Source organism: Hermetia illucens, chromosome 7 (assembly GCF_905115235.1).
Source record: "Hermetia illucens chromosome 7, iHerIll2.2.curated.20191125, whole genome shotgun sequence".
In the NCBI taxonomy this organism is placed as follows: Eukaryota; Metazoa; Arthropoda; class Insecta; order Diptera; family Stratiomyidae; genus Hermetia; species Hermetia illucens.
Window position 1 is genome coordinate 6,627,245 of NC_051855.1, and position 21,161 is coordinate 6,648,405.

Genomic DNA, 21,161 nt, shown 5'->3' on the forward strand with positions numbered 1-21,161 from the left:
ATAATTGAAGCGCACACTAGTGTGGGAATTCCAGCAGTAGCAGCAGCAGCAGTGGCAACAGCAACGGGAATAGTGGATATACTATGCCCAGCCAGCATCAATTCGTTAGTAGTACTATGGACCCAGTCAGTCACTAGTCTCTCAATGGGACTATGTTGGTATGATACTCGGATGACTGTTCTGAAGAATCTGAAAAACATGCCATTGAATGAGCACTGAACTAGATAAGATTCACATGGCATTCCTCGTTGCAGCCTATCTCACTCTCAATGGACCGGGGAATCTGTTGAAATAACCATACAAATCGGTACACTCACAGGATACACACGCCTGGCCCAAGGGCAGTGCAAGTGTTAAGTGGGAGCCTTTAATAAAGCATAGTGGTTGCAAAAGAGAGGGACTGTCGCGAATTTGAATCTGAGTCCGCTTAGACAAGGAGCCGGCCAACCAGTCTGATTAGCCTCCGCGGGTCTTACGGCTCCTCTCGCATACAGCGGCCTTTTACCTTACACCCGCACTCTCATATATCTTGTGCTAAATGGGAACGACCAGTGCGGGTACGAATTGCTCCGGTTCTTTACCTGTACCTGCGCCGTGTATAACTACTCCTCAAATCACTGCATAGCGCTGAAATGCGTCGCAATGCGTTGTATTACGACCAGTTGATCCGTCGGTCCGTCGCAGGAGAAAAGACCGGCGCAAGGACTCCGTGGGTTGCTTACATTATATTGAAATCATATTAAAAGACCAAGGCGCGATGGATGATACTCCTGCAAGGACCTCTCCTTGGTTCATGCCCGGTAAGCTTGCTTGGCGAGTGTTCAAAAGAAAGGACATAAATTCATGATATTTAGCATAAATTTCATCCTTCTTCATATACAGTCGCGAGTCCTTGATGCCACTGGTGAAAAAGGACCCACCATTCTGCCATTTGACACCTTTAAGAATAAGTCTCGTCGCGTTTTGACGGAGAGGCCCACTATACCACACGCAAACACATAAAACTCTTGCGTTCTGGTACACCTATACATCCTTGAAAAATCATCTCATCTCGCTTCATATTCAACGTGTATCTTGTATCTTTTCAAGCTAGGTATCTACCATCTCATTTTGTCAGCACTGAAAAATAAACTAAAACAACTCCCAGAGTATCTGAATTAAATTTGTGTATGCTCAGATTTTCGCTGGTATAATTTCATGCATGTCTCTTTTACTCTGAAACCAGTAGACGAACTTGATGGTGGTAAGGTATATGGTGTGGTGTTCGATGGGAAGACTTTGTTGCCGCGGTGTAGTTGAAGTCCGTCGCGGTTTTAGCAGTCAAAGATACCATACCATGTGTACGATTTAGAGTTTTGTGTTGAATCGTGTAGGGGACTACTTTCAGTATAAAATGTTCATATGTATTTTTTGATGTTGTAGTGTTGTTGTTGTTGTTATTGTTGTTGTTTAGTTATATTTTTGCCGTGTGATTATAACCACTCTACCAATATCCCTTCTCCAGCGAGTTATGGTCATATGTAAACGAGTATAACAGTCTTCGGTCATCGCTCGGCATGAGCGCATGTAACCTTTTTTTGTTAACTTGTATATTAGTTTTTTTTAGTTTTTATTATTTTTATAATAATTTTAATTATTTTATACTGACATATAATTATTTTTAATTTTTATTGTCTCAATTAAAAAATTATTACTTCCCTGTTGACAATACTATCGCGGGACGTTCTTCATGAATATATATTTCGGATGAAAGAGTTATTTTAAAAGAAAACCGAGTTTTATTACCCCGAAAAGAACCCTGTCATAAGGGCGGCATTCAAGTTGCAAAACAATTGCTATTATCGCGAAGTAAGGACAAAGTGCTATATAAAATTTTAACAAGAACATCGTAACTCCCTGTGCCGGACCCAAGATCCTCACTTTGCGCGCCCAAATCTTATAAAGATATTTATAAATTTATAAATAGTTGTCAAACAATAATGTGGTAATCACCGTGCTGTCAAAAACCTAAAACCAATAAAAATATAAAATTTGAACTACGAAATAACACTTTTTCAAAACAGGAAATATGTGACTTAAAAAATGATATTCAATAAACTTGTGGTATCCCTGAGAAAATATCAAATGACACCTGATAAAGTTTTGTTATCAGTTAAAGTGGCCTTAAAAGTATCCTTAAGATTAATTAACACCTCCAAAAAAATGTGTTTTTCATCCCTAAATTCCTAATGGAATTTTGTGTTAATACAAAACAAATCGTGAAGCTGATTTGAACAAAAGTAACCGCCGAAAAAAGGATTTTTTTACCAGACATAGGATTTCTTGATTTTGGCGCAAAAACTCTGCTTTCCAATATAAAAATTGGATGATTTGTTGAAAGTGCGTGTTGTTTTCTGATCTATATATCATATAAGGTTCATCATATACTGCACGTGGATGTGACTTCGATGAAACAAATATAGATATATAAATGGTGATATAGCCTTATGTGTCAATTTATGCATATATTGCAAAAAAAATGCAGTAGGGTCATCGGAGATAGTGTAAAGTGAATTTGGTTTATTGTTAGATTTAGCTTTTCACCAGTGACGTGATGACTTCAAGGATTCTACAACGTATTTGTAAAAAACGTCGTGATTTATTCAGCATCCCTGATTGTGATTAAAGATTTCAATAAACCTGGAATTTTGGACAAGAAATTCATAGAAATCTCAATAATATAACAAGAACAAGTTAAAATGTTACTCAAGAATTGTAAAAGAAACAAATAGACAGTAGGGCAAAATAATAACTAAATTAACTAAAGATTCAGATAGATAGTAGGGAAACTAAAGACTGAAATGAATTACTAAACTGATATCTGTCAAATACGCCACGTCCTTTTCTAGAAAGTGGATTACAGACTATTTAGATACTTTGTATATGATAGAATATAACTAATAATTCGAATAGAATTGAATTATACCCGCCTTTATGACACGTCCCAATAGTATTTTACGATAATATTTTCACCATTTCCTAATTTTCAATTTAGTTTTTTTTAGTATTCTCTTAATTTTTTAATAGACACGAGTATAAACGTTATATCGTGAATATCGTTCGAGTAACATGTTGTTTTTCTTTTTCCATTTTCAGACAAATAAATTTAACAAAAAATATATATACATATATATTTTTAAAATGTATACATATACAGATATCTGCTATTAAGAAAAATGCAATGTGTAGTTCCTAAAACATCTCTAAAAAAAAGTAAATATTAAAAATTAAATAAATAAATTTATATGAATCAATATAAGAGTAAATATCTTTTTTAAATAACAACAAAGTCTTTATAATAAAAGGAAGCGTATCTACTTTATCCTTTGGAATTCAAATTCATTTTTATTCTAATAAATTTGAAGAGTTTGAAAAGTAAATCATAAAATCGATCACATCATAAATAACATCTCAAATTCTCGGAAATAAAAAAAAATATAAATTCCCGATTCGAAATTTTTGGGTAAATTTTTCATTCAGAATTTAGTTAATTTTTCACTCTTTGTATCGTGGATGATATTATATTTTGTTCCCGACACTATTATAGTTTTCTTGCTGCGACGTGAATAATTATAATTATAAAATGCCGTCGAAAAATGTTGATAGGTTGCTTATTTCTTGTCCGTGTGTGTGTGATGTGCTTAAATATTATTCTCCCTAAATAATCGGAAAAATAAAAACAGCAAAAAAACAACAGGATTTACAACAGCAGCAGTATAAACAACAAAGAGAAAACAAAAAAAAGTGTTCTATAAAATTGTAAAATAGATAAAAAGAAAAAAACAATAATGAAAGGAAAAATATTTCTTATGTTTTCTTAGTGATTTACTTCGTTTTTTTTTTTGGTTCCCCTCTTCTTATATGTGAAAAATTTCCAACAACAGAATAAAATTTAACAACAACATCACCGAGAAATATAAAAGGATTTCCATCTGTTAAATAAAATCTAAAAAAATATGAAATTCAAGTGATGATAATGATAATAATATTCAGTTGAATTTATTCCATGCATTTTCCATATAAAATTTATTTATTGTGTGTGTATGTGTTCTGTGTATGTTACGCAAAAGGAATAAATGCAGAGAAGCCAAAAGAAAAAAAAAAATATCAAAAAATCAGAAAAATTGAAAGTGAAATAAATGAAATATTTAAGAAAATGAAGTGATTTGACTAAGGTGAAAAAGAAAAAGATTTTATTTTCTTTTCACCATAATCGAGAATTGATAAGGCGATCCTGTACGACGTATCTGATATCAAATGAATCATATAAATTCAACATATTTAAGGTGGTAGCTGATTTCGTGGATTGGCGGAGAAAAAGTGAGTGTTTTTTTTATATTTATTGTGATTAGTACTATACGATACTATAGTTGGTAGATAAATAGTATAAATAATATACTCATAGCTAGCTTGTATTTTAGGGCCTTTATAATTTAATTGACTTCCAATTAACCACCATCAAGGTTGATAGTTTGATGTTCAAGATCCTGATCCATATATATAATATATCTGTAAGTTAGACAGATCGTCTATAAATCAAAATACCATCTCCATGGATGCACTTATCATAAGCAATTTACAATTAGTTCAAATTTCAATGATCTTCAGGGAAATATTTGGCTTCGATTTCCAAAGTATTTTCCGGCAACATTTCGGTTTTAAGACCGGAAAATTCAGATTCGAAAAAGTATACTTCGAACCCGGAAAATTTAATGGATATATTTGCTTTTAGATTCCGATGAATTACAAGAAAATATTCTTTCTGATTCAAAGATATTTTGGGAAAATATTTCCAAATCTAATTCTGGCAAAGTTCAAGAAACTCTTTTAACTTGCAGAAAATATTTCTTTTCTGATCCGAAAAATATTCCATTTTACTTCCGGAATATTTTAGCGTTTAGTTCGTCTCGATTTCGACATCGATCGATATTCAGATTCTCAAGAATTTCAGGGTAAAATTTTATTCCAATTCCAGAAAAAGAAAATATTCCATATCAATCCCTAGACATTTTCAAAAGATGGTTTCCCAATTGTTTCTGAATAATTTCAGAAAAATATAATGATAACTATACTAGGACATATTTTTAGAATGTTAATAGCCGAAAATTATGTTATTAATTACAGAAAATTCGAGGAAAATGCTTAGTTTTTCTCCCAAAACATATTTTTGATTTGGATACTACAATTATCAAGAAAACTTAAAAGATTCCATTACGGGGAAAATTTAGAGTAAATGTCTAGCTTTCCTTTTTAGAAAATTTTAAGAAAATATTCCATTTCATTTAATGAAAACTTGAGGAGAATATTCTGTTTTGATTCCAGAATATTTCAGAAAAAATATTTCCTTTTCGGTTTCGGCGAATTCCAAGAAAATATTTATTTCGGCTTCTGGAAAATTTACGAAAAATTTGTCGGTATATTTCAAATTATGGTGGGTGGTCGTAACAAAATATTTATTATATACTCCTTAAAATTTGAGACTGAGGCTAAAGAAGAAGAAAAAGAGAAAAATCTTCTAAAAAATTTCAGAAAATGAGAATCTTCCACCTATTAAAAACTGGATCCTCAGTTTTCCAAATTCTAATAATTCCTTTATTGTAAAAACAAAAATTCTCCTGCGGTTGAACTAATTGCGGCTTATGTGGTTCGCATGGATTCCAATGTAGAAAACATCGTGTCAATCGCACCTATGCGCCATCATTGTCACTTTCTAATAATGTGGTTTGGCTAACCCCAGGACTAGCCAAGAAATTGGCAGTCACACAACTTATATTCACAAACTTTCAATTTTCTCTCATGCCTTCCTTGGTTTATTGGAATTGGTTCTTCTACTTCATTATTGTCAAATTTGAAGAATGATCACAGAAAGATCATATTTGTTATACTACCCTCGAAAGAGGCAAATTCTCTTTAGAATGGTGCAAACCACAAAGTAGTAGCGTATCTCGGAAGAATGAAATTTGATAGTATATCCCTGAAGGATGAAATTAGTGCAGTCTATCTCCGAAGAATGAAAATTGGCAGTCTACCGTAGAAGAATGAAGTTTACTTATTTCCTCAAACAGGTAAACTTTGGTAGTTTGGTGGTGGATATGAATTTTGACAATTTGTCCTAGAAAACGTCATCCTTTCTGACTAGACAAGTAGTTCATTCGCGAAGTATGAACTTTGTCAGAATTAGTACTAATACAACAAAGTTTGTTGTTTAAAGGTTTTCAAACGCACTAATTGAGGGGAAACTGTCTTGAACTTTTGTTGATCCATATATCACTCATATTGAGCAAGGTTTTTTATTAATTAATCCGCTTATGCAAGTGATAGTGACAAAATCAGTTGAACGCTTTGTAGACGTGCGTCAACCATAAACCGAAAATAATATGGGTAGAGGCTATATATCCTATAGAACCCTGCAGTATCCATTTATATGGGGTTTGATCGCTGCTATATTGTCATACTGAGACAGAACTGCCACGTGGCAGAAGGCTGTCGAATAAAATCATGCCCGGAAAAAGTACTTTTTCACCAATTTTTATATCAAGAGTGACCACCAGTTTTCATATCAGAGTAACGTGGACTTTTACTACTGTGGTTGCAAAGTTTTACTTTGTCTTCAATTCAATGGTTTCAACTTTTACAGAGGCTGCTATCGAACGGCTCAAAAGTTAAAGAACAGCAAGAAGGACTTTTGCTCTCTCTTCACGTTCAGATCAATCCAATTTTTCGTCGAAGATCTATTGAAATTAGAGCAACATTAATTTGGTAAATTGGACCAAGAAGTTGTTTCAGACCAGAAAAGATGATCTAGGCACGAAAAAGGAGCATGTGGAGGGAGCATTTTGAGGATCACTAGAAATCTGAAGTTACGAAGGACAAGAAAAGATTCCTTAACAAAAATGAGTGCAATTGTACTGAAACTCCGCGAACGGGGGTAAACGTTCTTATTCGTTTTCTTTAATCTCTGTTCCTTTCGACGGGGTCGCTTCGCTACTTTTTTTCGGTCGCAGGTTTGGTCCAGATTTGTCGAGGAGCAAATCTATTGCGCTTGATAGAAAAAGCCTTCAACTTGCCGTTCCGCTTTTGGTATGATCCTTCAGAAGAAGTCAAGTGCTTTATAGTCATCGCATGAATTGACATTTACCAGAAAATGATTATTTCAAAAAACATCAACAACGAAAAGATACGGAACCTTCAAATTTTCGCAGCTTATTTTGAACTGATATGGGATTTATGTTATATATCAAAATGGAATTTATATTATTATACTTAAATATTATTCCGGCCGAAGATGAATTATGGCCGTTCTGGATCGTTTTCATTGAACTTAACAAATGTCAATGATGAAATATGAAATTACAAATTTACAAGAACAAGAAATGTGAATTTTTGGAAATCAAACTTTAAAACTATATTACGCCGAAGTGTTTAATGTATACCCAGTACCTCATATAGGATCATAGGAAGGGTAAATAACAGTGAGATAGAGAAAGTCTATCATATATACATGGGTTACATTATACAAGGTCAATGACGAAACTCGATCGCAAACTTTGTGCATAATTAATTAATTAATAGTAACTAACAAATTGGTTTAATTAATTGTTGATATATATCAATCTTCTTGTATGTTATTAGTAAATAGGATTTCTATGATTAAAATCCAATAAAATTGGATAAAATGCTAAAGAGATTCGGATTAAAAAGGAAATATCTAAATATCAGACCGATCTCTTTTACTTTTTTTTTATTTTACTTTTCTCTAATTGTTACTTTTATTTAGTTCTTAAAAATGAATATATAAGTATTTATAGGTAAAATAGGTATTAAATAAATCTGAAAGACAAATGAAGGGTTTTTTTTCGCTGAAATCAGCTTCCAATGAGTAAAAGGTAAAACAATTAAGGAGAGAAATTGGGGATTCGAATCGTTTTACCATAAATAATAAATAAATCTAAAAATCATCCTCTTTTCTTCAAACTGAGCTGCAAGAAAAGTCTGACAAGTGTAAAAGTCTGACAAAATAAAAAACATACAAAATGAATAAAGAATTAGAAAAATTACGCCGTTCTGCCATTTTATCACAAAAATAACAAAAAAATAAATAGCCTCAACTATCCCGAAAAATTGATCTTTTCTCCCGCAAACATTCCCAAAAAACAAACCCCGCATGCGTAAAACACTGAAAGGAAAATTTTTGGAATATTAAGTAAACAAGAATCTTTCATATTTTTTTTTTATCATTTTACCGTGAAAAATAAATATCAAATAAACCAGAAAATTCACCTAAAAAGTGATAGCAAAAGAAAGTAAAGATTATACAAAAATTCAAGGAGAAAAATCAAGATAGATTTTGGGTCTTTCTTGATTTGTGGTTGTTGTTATATTTAGATTTCTCGATATAGTACCAAATAGAATAGCAAACCAAACAGGATTCTGAACTTTTGCCTTTATCTCGATAAGGTGTTAGTGTCGTTCTTTTTAAACAGTTTGAAAGGGGCTTCACGAGTTTGTGGTAATTTATGGAAGACCACTACAATTAGAAGAAGCCTTTTTTTCGAAATCTTCGTCGCATTGACTCCTTTTCATAATATTTGTCTTTTTTTTATTAATTATATTAAATTATGGTGCATGGTGCTCAATACATGACTAGTAAAAAATACCAAATATAAATCGAAATTATCTGAAAAACAAAAAAAAATATCTTCAAAAAATCAAATCTGCCAATTTGGCTTCTCATAATAATCAAGGGTGATTTGAACCATGCCCAGGAGGACTATTGTGCTCATCCAACTCCCAAGTCAACTGAAATAGGAACTGCCGATAGTGGTTCAACCCTCAATAAGGCAACTTATTGACGTATTTGCTTAACGTCGAATTTACTTTGTTTTACAATATTGACCTAATTTTTGATAAATAAAACGAATGGTGACTGTAAATTTAGCCCACAGTCAGCAAAACGTAGCCCTTTTTACCTATCTTGGATGCCTATATCTAAATCTACGAAATATATAACAGAAAACCAGCTTCTGGGAGCTTGTTAGAATCAAATATTTTCCCGGAAGAATTTATTATTTTATTTTTTGTATTTTCAAAAAGTGTCAAATTTCGAAAATATCTTTCAGATATTTTGACAGCGTGATGGTTGAGGGGGTAGCATCTTCAAACCAAGTCGTGCTGCTGAAAGATTGTCATTTGTAGAACATTAAGTGTGTAGGCAATGGAGTTGAAAATGAGAGGGGGAGGGATAATAACAAAAAACAGACTGTGCGGATGCCCTTTACTCCACGAAGGAGTGAACGGGAAACCAAACACTTCACACATTGCAATGGTCTTTTTCTTAAATTTTGTTTTAATCAAATGCAGATTCGCGGTATTTCTAGCAAAAAGTTTTTAGGCAATGAAACTCAATACCGTCTCCGTTGCTAGAAGAAAAATTTTATTCAGCATATATCGATATTTCGGGAACAACCTGGTCCATTCTTCAGCACCGGGTGAATTTTTTGTTTCTGATTTAATTTTATTGTTAACATGACAAATATAGAGGATGCAGTCATTTCTCGTCCTTTTTCTTGGCCAAATATTTTTACACTTAAAATCCAGTACAGTATTTCAGGAACCAATTGAACAGTTGTCAATGTCAATCTTTGAAAAAGAAAATGGGGAAAAGTCTATCTCAGATAGGACGATGACGTAGGCCAGGATGCCATGTAGCCGCTAGTGATATTGTATTGGCGGAACTAGGCCCAAAACCTGATTGTATGAAGTTCCTTTGTGTATTTGGATTTTAACTGCAACAAAATTTGCCTCCGCTAAATTCCCTAATTTATCAAATCGTTCAAATATTCGACAAGTTTAGACATCCCCTCTTTCGGACTCAGTCTTTGTTAAGTTTGACAGTGGTTTAGTTCGTCTGAATTGGGTTTGAAATTTCTTGCGGGTTCAAGGTTAGTTTTGGGGGCGGCCGAACTTACAAATTAGTTTACCGAAATGAGCCTGAAATTCTCATTGTTCTGTCCCGCATTGAGGAATTAGTATTGAAATGACTATGACACTTTGGTGTAGTTGCAGTGTTTGGTACAATGGCTTCAAGACCAAAGACGTTAGATTTCTTGAAACGATATGGAGTGGTGTCAAAATTATTTTGTAAGTAGATCGAGTCAGGATTTCTAAGCGACACAAAGAACTGATGTATGGCCAGGGAACACCCCTACAGCAGTAGGTTTGGAAAATCCGCAATATTTGCCAACTGCTTGTAATTTTCGAGTAGTATTTCCTGAATCCCGCATAATATTTTCAAAATATTTATATTTTCTGATTTTGGGTCGTTACGTCCCCTACAAAATTCTGCTGGTCTTGGGGTTTTGATGACTTTTGTGATGGTCCGAGTTTTCCGGATCGGTATATCCACGGTCGTTTTAAACAATATTTCGCCATCAGAATATTGTACCGATTTAGGTCCAGATATCCCCGGCAATACGATGTTTCTGCCCTTTTCATATTTTTTACCAACAATTCTTCTTCTTCTTCTTCTTCAGTCTTTGTCCCGTTCACAAGCGGGGTCGGCTCATCGGGATCGGTTTCACCATTTGGTTCTGTCAAAAGACTAATCTGGATGCGATCGCGAAGCTTTCAAATCCCCATCCAGCGTATCAAGCCGCCGTTGTTTGAGCCGACCTTTTGGTCGCTTACTATCGACTCCGATGTTCAGACGAATCTTGGCGAGTGAATGCTCATTAGTGGAAATCACATGATCATACCATCGAAGACGCCTCTCTCACAGTTTTTCCACGATCGGTGCAACCCCATATCGATTGCAGATATCCTCCTTTCGATATGATCAAAACGTGTCACGCCAATAGTTCAAGGCAATATTTTCGTCTCCATTACCAATAATTCTCGGGTTGGTATTAAAAATGTTTATATTAATTAATCCAGGGATCTTAAAGGACTGAATTAACAAAAAATGCAAAATAGACAAAAACGTTCCGCATCCCTTAATCTCTCATACTCAAAACCGACAAAGGAATTCAAATTTTCGAAAATTTCCACTTTGAGCTTGCCCCTTGTTCCGACCGATCCCAAGAAAATCCTACATTGTTTAGAGCAACTTAAACCATACAAATTGCAATGAACAAAATATTAAAACAGGCTCTCCATATTTTGCACGTCTGCAAATGTAATCGTATCCTTTTGTCTGGATATATTCTCAAGAGAGACAACAGGACCGGAAAAAATAAAACCGGATAAATTGCCGTCGGACGATGAGGTATGTTACAACTATCATTCTCCCATACTGTACCTACAGTTCTACCTTATTTCGAATTGAAAAACCTGAACGACCACAGGGTGATTGTTGGTTTTTTTGCTATGCTTCATGCGCAGGTGTTCATCTTGCTCAACTACGATGACTATCCTAGGCTGAACAATAACCTCAGCAACAGCAGCAGCAGGATAACGTACAAAACACCCAAAAAAAAATGTATTTAAACAAAGCACCCATCAATCAAATAGGTGCAAAATATCTGAAACGCTCGCATATACCAAGTATAACATAATCTTCAAGGAGAGACAATAGTGATCTGATCCTTGAATAAAATTTTTTGAAAGGAAGACCCAATCCGATTCAAGAAAAACACGTCTCCTTTTTAAACTTTGAATAGGAACCAAGAAGAGTAGATACAGAAAAAAAAAAGAGTATTCCTTCTGTTTTCCTGCAAAAGTCCTTAATAACCTTACAAGGATGTGTGTCGTTGTGTTTTGTTGTTCTTCTCGGGTCTTAACTGCGTATACATGTAGATTTCGCTGTAACGAAATTTGACAAAAATCAGGACTCATGGGTTCATGGATAATCAAGGTATGATCGGCGAAATACAGTCAGACAGCACAGGGATACGAGGTGAGATGAAATAGGGGTTGAAATTGAAGTTGAATAAAGCATAATGAAACAAGTAACCAACAGGCTTGGTTCGTTTAGATTTTCTGCCTCTGAGTCTATGCTTTTGTCTCTATGGTCTATTGTTTCTAAAGCAAAGCAGGAAAAATGCATAGTTACCTTTGAATATCCTGTCCCTTTCGTTCAATTCAATAAGGTTTCCTTTAGTTAAGTAGGTACGGAATCTATTTAGGGAATACTGTGGGATAGTCGGTGAAAGAGAAAGAGAGAAAGATAATATGATGTTAGGGTGGTCCTTATGTTATTATCCATTGAAAAATATTTTTATTATTGACAGAATTATATTGAAATTTTTGGGTAGGATGTAGTGGACGAAAAATGATAAATCAGGTATGGTTAGTGATTTTATTGTTATCGAAGAGTTTAAAATTTCTATTCAAATTTTAAATTAATAATATGAAATAGAAAGAACAATTGGATATTACCATAGACTGTCATTTGCATATGTTAATTCACATTTTACTTATGTAGATGGTGGACTTCTTTTTTCATTTTATGGAACTCGAAATATAACTATGGATGGAGAGATTTAAATTATAAATTATAATTTAAATAAACATAATTATATTCTAGGAACGCTAGAAGTTATGCTTTGATAATGTCTATACTATTTAAAGAATTAATAGGTAATAATATACAACCATCTAAATAATTAAAAGATGAATCACTAAGTCCATTTGATAGTTTATGAGAATATTCATCTGTTTTTTTTTTTATACTTAAATAAATGTCATAAATCAAAGTGCCTAATTTCATCTAGGTCCCTAGCAGATCTATCATTTTTTAAACCAGAAGTAAATATAACATTTGAAACTTCTATACAGTAATCGTATCATGTTCCCGGAATAGCAAACGAATAAAAATAAATAAATAAATAAATAATAAAAAAAAATATGCAGTTTTCAACTTTCTGCCAATAAGAATTCGTGGAATTAAATAAATTCCAAGCTAGAATCCATAAATAGATAAAACTATGTATTATATAGAAAAAAAAAGGGAAACAGCTCATTCATTATCAGCAAACCAAGGGCGAAAAAAAAAATCTGTAGAAAAAAAGTACTATCAAAACAACTAGGTCTTCCTCTTTAGTACTAAATGAATTTCTTCAATTTCATATCAAATAAATGTCATGGGCGAATTGATGATCAATTTCCTTTCCTCCCTCTTACTATTGGACGACACCTGTGTTTACTTTTCAAATACATAATTGATATAAACATTTGGATTTGATGCTATGCGAATGAAAACTTGCAATAGTATACAATTGCATAGTATGCTTTAGTGGATTTATTTGCATCTACTAACGGTATGGCGGTGAGGGGCCTTTTCCGTGATTTTTTTTATAAATTAAACAAATATAATTTTAAGTCGAATTCTTATTTTGAACTAATTGAATATGTTGAAGTTATTCTGAGAATGTTCTTAAGAGGCTTTTTTCTAAGGTTATATAATAATTTGTTCTCATGGATGAATTCGAGGCAAAGAGTAATAAGTTATATAGCAATCAAATAGGCATATAACTGCATAGTGGGGATTGGATCTAAATATCTGCAAGATTCAAATCAAGTATTTGCATTTGTAAATTTCTAAAATATTTTTGATTTACAAATAGTAAATCATGGATCATGGATTGGTAAATTTAACTAGACGGGCATAGTTAGGCAAATTATTATTATACATATTATCTTAAAGATCTTACAAGTGAGAAAAGGACAGGATAAATTTCCATAATTTCCCTCAATTTCCACTGAAAATTTTTTAAGAAAAAAAAATTTAATCAAACAACTTTGTCCTCTTATTATATGCAAACATGTATGTCTTTTCTATACCATCCATTCATACATGTATCAATCATGTACAATAGATTTTATATCCTTCCCTATCTGCTGAGACCTCACTTAATGCAGGAGACCGCATTTATTTACCCATACATCTATAGTAAAACCATTTAAGGACAAGCAAAAGATGAAGAAAGAACACTGACTAGATACAAATACATGATCAGTGGAGATGTTTGGTTAATGGTGATAATTCATATCGATATTTATTTGTAATATTTTCAATGAAATTCCACGGGGATGTGATTTAAGTTTCAGTGAGTATGGGTTTTTTTTTTGTTGTTGTTTGAAAAGAAGCAGCAAATATTTGTCCCTTTTTCACTTGGATTTTTAGGGGCTTGTTGAAATGTTTCTGAACAGTATTAGGGATGTTCGAGAACAAAATGGTTTACACATCAAAAAGAAGGTATATCAAGGTGGTTGTGAAAATGGTTTATTGTATGTTTTTGAGGGATGAATGCAGAAATTATCATTTTGATGTAGATCAGAAGGTAAATTACCTTTCTAAATTAACATAGAAAAACAGTGCAATGGTTTGGCAGCGGCTGTGTGTCCGTCTCTCGATCTTATTGCCCGGGGTTCGAATCCCGGCCGTCATGGTTATTTGTGCTCAGCTTTATGATCAGCAGACTGTGTGGCCCTATACTCCATAAAGGAATGAGCAGAAAGCATATACTAAAATCTAAATTTAAATTCTCTAAATATCTTTGTTATTCGTAGTTTATTGCGATGTATCTATCTTTCAATTGTCATATGTAATATAAAGGTCTAAATGGGCTAATTAAAAAATTAAATTTCCAATAAAAAAATTCAAAGTGCTAATAATAATTTATAATTATTTATTTATATAATTTATTATTAAGCACTAATTTAATCCTATATCAATACATTTACAAACGTAATCATCGATATAACCATAAAAATATCCTTATTTACGATCAAATTAAATAAATCAGTAGTGCCGTCGGCATTGAGATAATAATTTTCTTTAAGAAAATTACCGGAAAAATGTTGTTATTTAGAGAAATTTATTTAAAAAATTAACGCATGCAACGCCTCTCAACTCACTATACCTCTTTCCACGAATCAAATTCCAGTTAACTAGAAATCCGGGGGGGTTCTGTTCTGGCAAATAACCAATCAAAATCAAGAGAGTGTTTTCCCATAACCTATGCTGGTTTCGATTTTCTTTTCATTTGATAGTTACCATAAAATGGTAGTATAACTATTGTAAATTAATTGAGCTAAAACTATAAAAAGATTCATTTACTATTATTCATTCCTTATAGTTTTTCCCGCATCTAAATTTTCAAAATGAATCATTGAAATGATATATTGTTATAAAATATGACGAATAAGTACTTATACGCATAAACCACATTTGCCTTCCGCCCTTTGTTTATATAAGAAACCAAATTGACCTTTTGTTAATCGAAAAGGTTTTTAGTTTTATTGCATTTTAAAGTATCGATCGATTTCTCAACTAAAAACGGATTAGATCGGTCCATTTGTATACTCATCTCATCTATTCGTCTTTTCACAAATTCTCCGCGAAAAGTTACTAGGAATTTACCGTTAGTGATAGTCGCGATGAAGTAGAGAGAGAGTAGGGGGAGGTGGGTGGAGATGTGATCCCCTTTTGCAATAATTGTGTTCAGATTCATTAAACGGCATTGCGTCCTTGCTCTCTATAACTGGCTTCCCTCATATCGCCCGTATCGAGGAAGTTATTCCGAGAGCTGACCTTATATCCACGGAAATCAGATGAGTACATGCTAATTTGTCAATTCCCCGGGAATTCATCTTAAACATCTAAGAATAATGTCAGCTTGGCAGTTTAGATGAAACACTTGTGTGTTTTTTGAAAAATCTACTTCTCCTGCTTTTTCTTCCGTCTTTGTCCCATTAATAAGCGGGCTCGCCGTGATTGATTTCACCATTTGGTTCTATCAAAGGCCCCTCCCCCCCCAAATCCCTATCCAGCGTGTCAAGCCACTGTTATTTCGGCCGTCCTTTCTGTCGCTTACAATAATTAACATCCAAGAAAATATTAGCCCAGCACGGCGACGAATTCGCATAGTTCCAGCACCAAGGACCTCCTTCCCAAATGTAATGCGAAATTGGATTGAAATTAGAATCAAAACCGATCTAAGTAAGAACTGAACGTGACCTTACCATAGCTGAATAACTGCTAAAACTTGAATCATGAATTTTGGAAGCGGTTCGTTGGAAAGTCTTCCCATTTTTCGGAGGCTTCAAAAATTTTATTTCCTTGGAAGTGTATGGAAACTAGATTCCAAGATTTTTGCTAAATTGTCACTTTTTTTGGCTGCAGTTAAGATACCACAATTAGTTTCATTATTTTAAGAGGGTTCAAGGGGCGAAAGGGTACGAAAAAAATCCTGAACCCTTCCCTGACACTTTGAAACATTTCAGATAGAAACTCCTTTTCACAGCTTGATATACAAAGTCATAAAAAGGGCTCAAATATTTATGATCGATATGTCATACCAAAATAACAGGTATCCTGATACCGAAAAAATATGAAACCCTGTGTCGACTTAGGGGGCTATTCTCCAACGCCAACACCAAAAGTCAAACACGTGATACAATTCAGTTCACCAAGATTATATCAACGTTTAAGTAAGGAAGGTAATGCTTAGCAGTATCTCTGGATATTGCGCAAACTTTTGATGAAGGATGTGCTGCTTATTCAGCTTAATTAAGAAATTCGAGCCTTAGTAGGCTTCTGAAATTGTTTCTCATTGTGCGCCTATCCTCTGTCAAGTCAAGTAACTACGAATCGGATCTGTTTCTACTATTGGTCGGGGTATTGCAAGGGGTATGCTAGGGCCAGTGCTATTGACGAACATTGGCGAAGTAAATGACAAACTTTCCGCTGTCAATGGGCCAAGAAATCGAGAATCGAAATTCATCATCATTATTGACAATCCGTGTCTGATGTTGGCCTGTATTCGTAAGAAATTCTAAACAACCTAGATTTTGCTTCGAGGTCCGCCAATATCCTTAGCAGCTACCTAACGTTCTGGTCTACTTAATCGAAAGCAGGGTCTGCCATGTTCTCTCTTGCCTTTTATCTGCAGCAAAACCTTATTAGAACCGATTCAATATTTATCTGTCCGTCAGTCTGTCTGTCTGTCAAACCCGATTTACTCAGGAATGGCTGAACCGATTATCAAGAAATTTGGTGAGAACATGTTGCCTTTGAATCCCTTTCCCTACAACGAGTGGCATCACTTTGCACTGAATTTAAGGAGGTTCAACAAACATGCAAAAGGGGGATGCATATTTTTTTTCGCCACAAATATAGTGATGTGGGGTATCAAATGAAAGGGCACGATTAGTATTGATCTTCTTGCTGATATTGGGTGAACCATAGAGTAGTGAAGGCTCATATTTTAGGAATTCACCTTGAAATCTTAAGGGGGGTTTCATCGTAGAAGTACAAAATTTGGTACCGTTATAACTTTTGAAAGTGTGAAAAAAATCTAACTATTTAATAATAGCTTTGAATAAATGGCGAGGAAAATTCTTATACAAGATGAAAACAAAACTTTTATACCCGAAGCGTTCAGGTTCCAGTATTCCGGCTTATTTCTACTATAGGTATTGGGCATAAAGGCATTGCGGACTGAAAATCATCACCCAACCGGATTAGATGACCTTCCCATCGCATCCTGTTAAGCTACATTTTAGCCACAAGCAAGCGGTCGAAATATCGCTCATCCCTTCGCTGGGCAGGCTACGAAATTACTCATCATCCTGATTGTTGGAGCCAAGGATTCCTTGGAGAATTCTCCTTTTGAAAGTAGCAGAAATCTTCGATTTCTTGATTACATTAAATACCACCTGAAAAGACGTTAATTTGTCTACTCAAGTTTACTTTGCCCTTTGAGTCGCAATCGTTATATGTAAATATATTGGTTTCGTTCAGATTAACAACAAGACCAAAGCACAAAGATGAACACGAACCCCCGTGCTCGATCCATTTTTTCATCGCAAAAATGTATACCTAGAATGCAATTCAACAGCCGTAATCATGTCCTAATACTGATAATATTTTCAAAATCAACGTTGAATTATAAGATTGAGACCCTATCCATTTAGTTCACCCGACCTTGTGTCCTTACCTCTTCTTCTTCTCAAACGGCTCTCTTTTTAGCATACCCAATGCTGAAAATTGAACCGTGAGCCTTTTCCCCAGGTGCTTAACAATGAAGTTCGAGGTGAACAGTTTTATTGGTTCCACGAAATAGATCCAACATGTCGGGTAAGGACCGATCAGATCAATATACAGACGTTGAAACACTCGATCAGAGGCCACATGTTTTCATTGTCGGGCTTTCGAAGATTTGCACAAATCACGACGTGACGGCTGCAATGCTTCAGGGTTTCACCAGCTCCAACCCCCCCCCCCCCCCCCCGCTCTCTGCATCATGTGACCTGAATGAATAGTCCTCAGTACAAGCAATCATCTCAGTTATTAACTCCTTCGGAATTCAAGGCATCCCGAAGTGTTGATCCTGCAGTTAAACTCCTGAAGAGAAGAAGGTTACCAAGCCTGCATATGAATCCATTGTAACACGCATATTGCAAGGACTTACGGAGATAAATTCATCTGCAAGAGTTGCTCGTCGAGGTTGACGGATTTGAGCACTATCAGCCAGTGACAGAGGCAGGATGTCAAAAACTGCTTTTACAATGTCGCCAGAATAAGCAGAGACGACCAGGTCGTACTCACTTCCATCTGCACAAATGCAATATATAATTCTCTCGTTATTCATATCAATTCCACCTCTGAGAACTATAGCCTGGGGCGTGTCAAAAGTGCCTGTGATGCAGTTCTTCATTATTGGCCACTTCTCCTATATCCTGCTGCTTTTGTTGGCGAGTTGGCAGACCGGAAGAGAATAAAAAGCAGATGAGACACTCTGTTGGGTTGGTCAGGTGGTTTCAGGATCATTAATTTGGGGTTATCATAAATCAGCCTCCCCTAGCTCAAGGGATGAAAGAGTAAAGATGAGATCCAAATTGAATATGGAGTTATCTGTGCTGTTGGCGTTGCTGGAGGAGACTTCTTTGTTATCGGACGCGCGACAGTTTTTGTAATGCTACTAATCAGTATGTAAGCTGTAAAATGATGGTGAAGAGAGAGCTTGAGGCAACCTGGTTTTAGTGGTGGAGGTATCAGGTATCAATGCTATAAGGAGCAGCTTTTGTATGTTCTCAATACTTGTAGAATAGCTTCTGTAGGTTTGTTGTTTTGTTAGAAGAGCAACCGTCAAAAAATGCAATACTTTTCGGACTCTCTTTTGGTTCAGTTTAAGAGTTTTATATCCCCCCCCCTCCCGTGATTTGGTTCCCGAAATAGGCAGGCAGGCTACTCTTTTCTTACTTGCACTGGAAGAACTCCTTCTTGGATGTTCTTACGACCTGAAAATCGATCCTGATAGGCTCATTTCCTATGAAGCGAAAGTTATCTTGCTCAATTTACAAAGCCCATATTTAGGATGCCCTCAGGATTGATCTGTATCTGGATGGCTGAAGTGGTTTGAGCGCTGGTCTGTCGCGGTCCAAATCTCACTCGGAACTGTCGGATGACAGTCGACTCAGCTGTGAGGGGTGTGAGTACCTTAGTCAAACCAGGGTAATAACCTCAAACGAGCGCAACGCGGATCACATTGCCTCCAACAGTGCAGAGGATCTCTAACACTCTGCAAGGCCCTGATCTAATATGGATTGTTACGCCAACGATTATTATTATCCTTAGGATAGATCAAACGCCTTTTCATAGTTCTGCAATGAATTTTGAATAAGGACAAAAATTAGGACCAAGACCATTCCATTGACATTCACTTTACACTACACCCATAACTCCTTTCTTTATAAAAATTCAGACTTTTTTAAAACAAAAAACTTTTCACTTCGCTAAAATTCCATCACAATTAAGCCATATCACAGCCGAAAACCTTTCGACCAATGACAGAATTGTGTTGTATATCCTTACATTATATGGGGTAGAATCAAAACCTCCCAATTACCACCGGCCTTGTTCCTCCCTGAAACTGTTAGCTTTCCTTCTTTCGTCTCCTCTTTCATCAATCCCTGCAATCTACCATATGCTCTCCTCCTACTTGACTCCTTACATAAGAACCCGGACTCATCAGACTAATTAAAAAATAGTAAAACTCAAACGAAAAAGGACCAATGGATCAGAATTGAAGAGGAGCTTGGTATTCATTGAAAAAAGGCAAATTTGATGTGTATTTCGACCCAGCTTTATATCATTTAAATTTTTGTTCGAAATTCCTTCTTTTTACCAATGTGGATAGCATTCCATTCGAAGCTATGATTTAAATAACCACAAACCAAAAATATAACGATTTCGAAGTTAGAATATCCATATATGTACCTACACACGCCAGTTTTCTTAGAATTTTTTTTGGATTTCTCTCCTTCTGGCGACATCTACATTTAGTATTGTACCCAGAAAGGACACAAAAAAAAAACAACAACCGTCAGAACAGAAATGAATCCAATCGTTCTGCTGTTAGTCTCCATCAGAATTTGGGACGAAGGAAAAATGGTTAAACCGATGCTCCACCTTCTTGCTCTCTGGATTTTTCTAAAGAAATTGGTTGGTTAATCTAGTGTAATGCAAATGGCGTATAAATAAATACATATATATATATATATACCTAGATTTTTACATAAGCTCGGTTAGTTGAATGAAATATATTGTCGCCCGCCACTTGGAGCCTGAATTCGCTTCACTCGCTTCATAGACAACAGATTCAAATACTAACGAACCACATCTTGCTCTCTCTTTGTCTCTCAGCTCCCCCGGTTATTTTCGTGATTCCTTCATCCCAGCAAGGTTCTTATCAACCTTCCTTGCCTAGGTCCACCCCATTCCTGCCGCCTGTCGGTCCTTGGTTCGTTTTTATCCATCTCCTAACGTGTGTTATTCTTCTTTCATGAATTCGGCCCCCCTCAAAGAAAACAAAAAAAAAAGGAGAAGCTAAAGCGACTGCAACCCCCTAACTAAAGAAAACAACAGCTTCCAATCAGAAATGATTATAATTATACATGGTAGTCTCAAGGAGTCCTTTCGGTAAGGGACCAGGGGAAAATGAAAACGAGCCGAGATGAGAGGACGATGTGTGATGATGGTGTGTTGCGCGCATAAGTGTGTGACAGATGTGGAAAAGTGTTTATCCCTTTTGCTCCACAATTACCCCACCCTTAAGAATCGTTGACTTTGCTGTTATGTGCTGCAATCATCATCATAGAAATAGGACCAACAACGCTCC

The 21,161-nt window shown here is 35.1% G+C and overlaps 1 protein-coding gene across 3 annotated transcripts in view; it reads left to right on the forward strand.

Moving 5' to 3' along the window:
* The first annotated feature begins 1,270 nt into the window (after window positions 1-1,270).
* The window catches only part of LOC119660999 (zinc finger protein 2), a 187,048-nt gene continuing 167,157 nt past the window's right edge, over window positions 1,271-21,161 (forward strand). The window contains exons 1-3 of one of the 3 annotated variants that reach the window (XM_038070099.1): window positions 1,271-1,369; window positions 3,136-3,252; window positions 3,587-4,359. The gene's annotated coding sequence lies outside the window, so the exon portion shown is untranslated. Of the gene's footprint in view, window positions 1,370-1,548; window positions 1,567-3,135; window positions 4,360-21,161 lie in introns of those variants that run through there. The other 2 variants (XM_038070100.1, XM_038070098.1) reach the window with 2 other exon arrangements.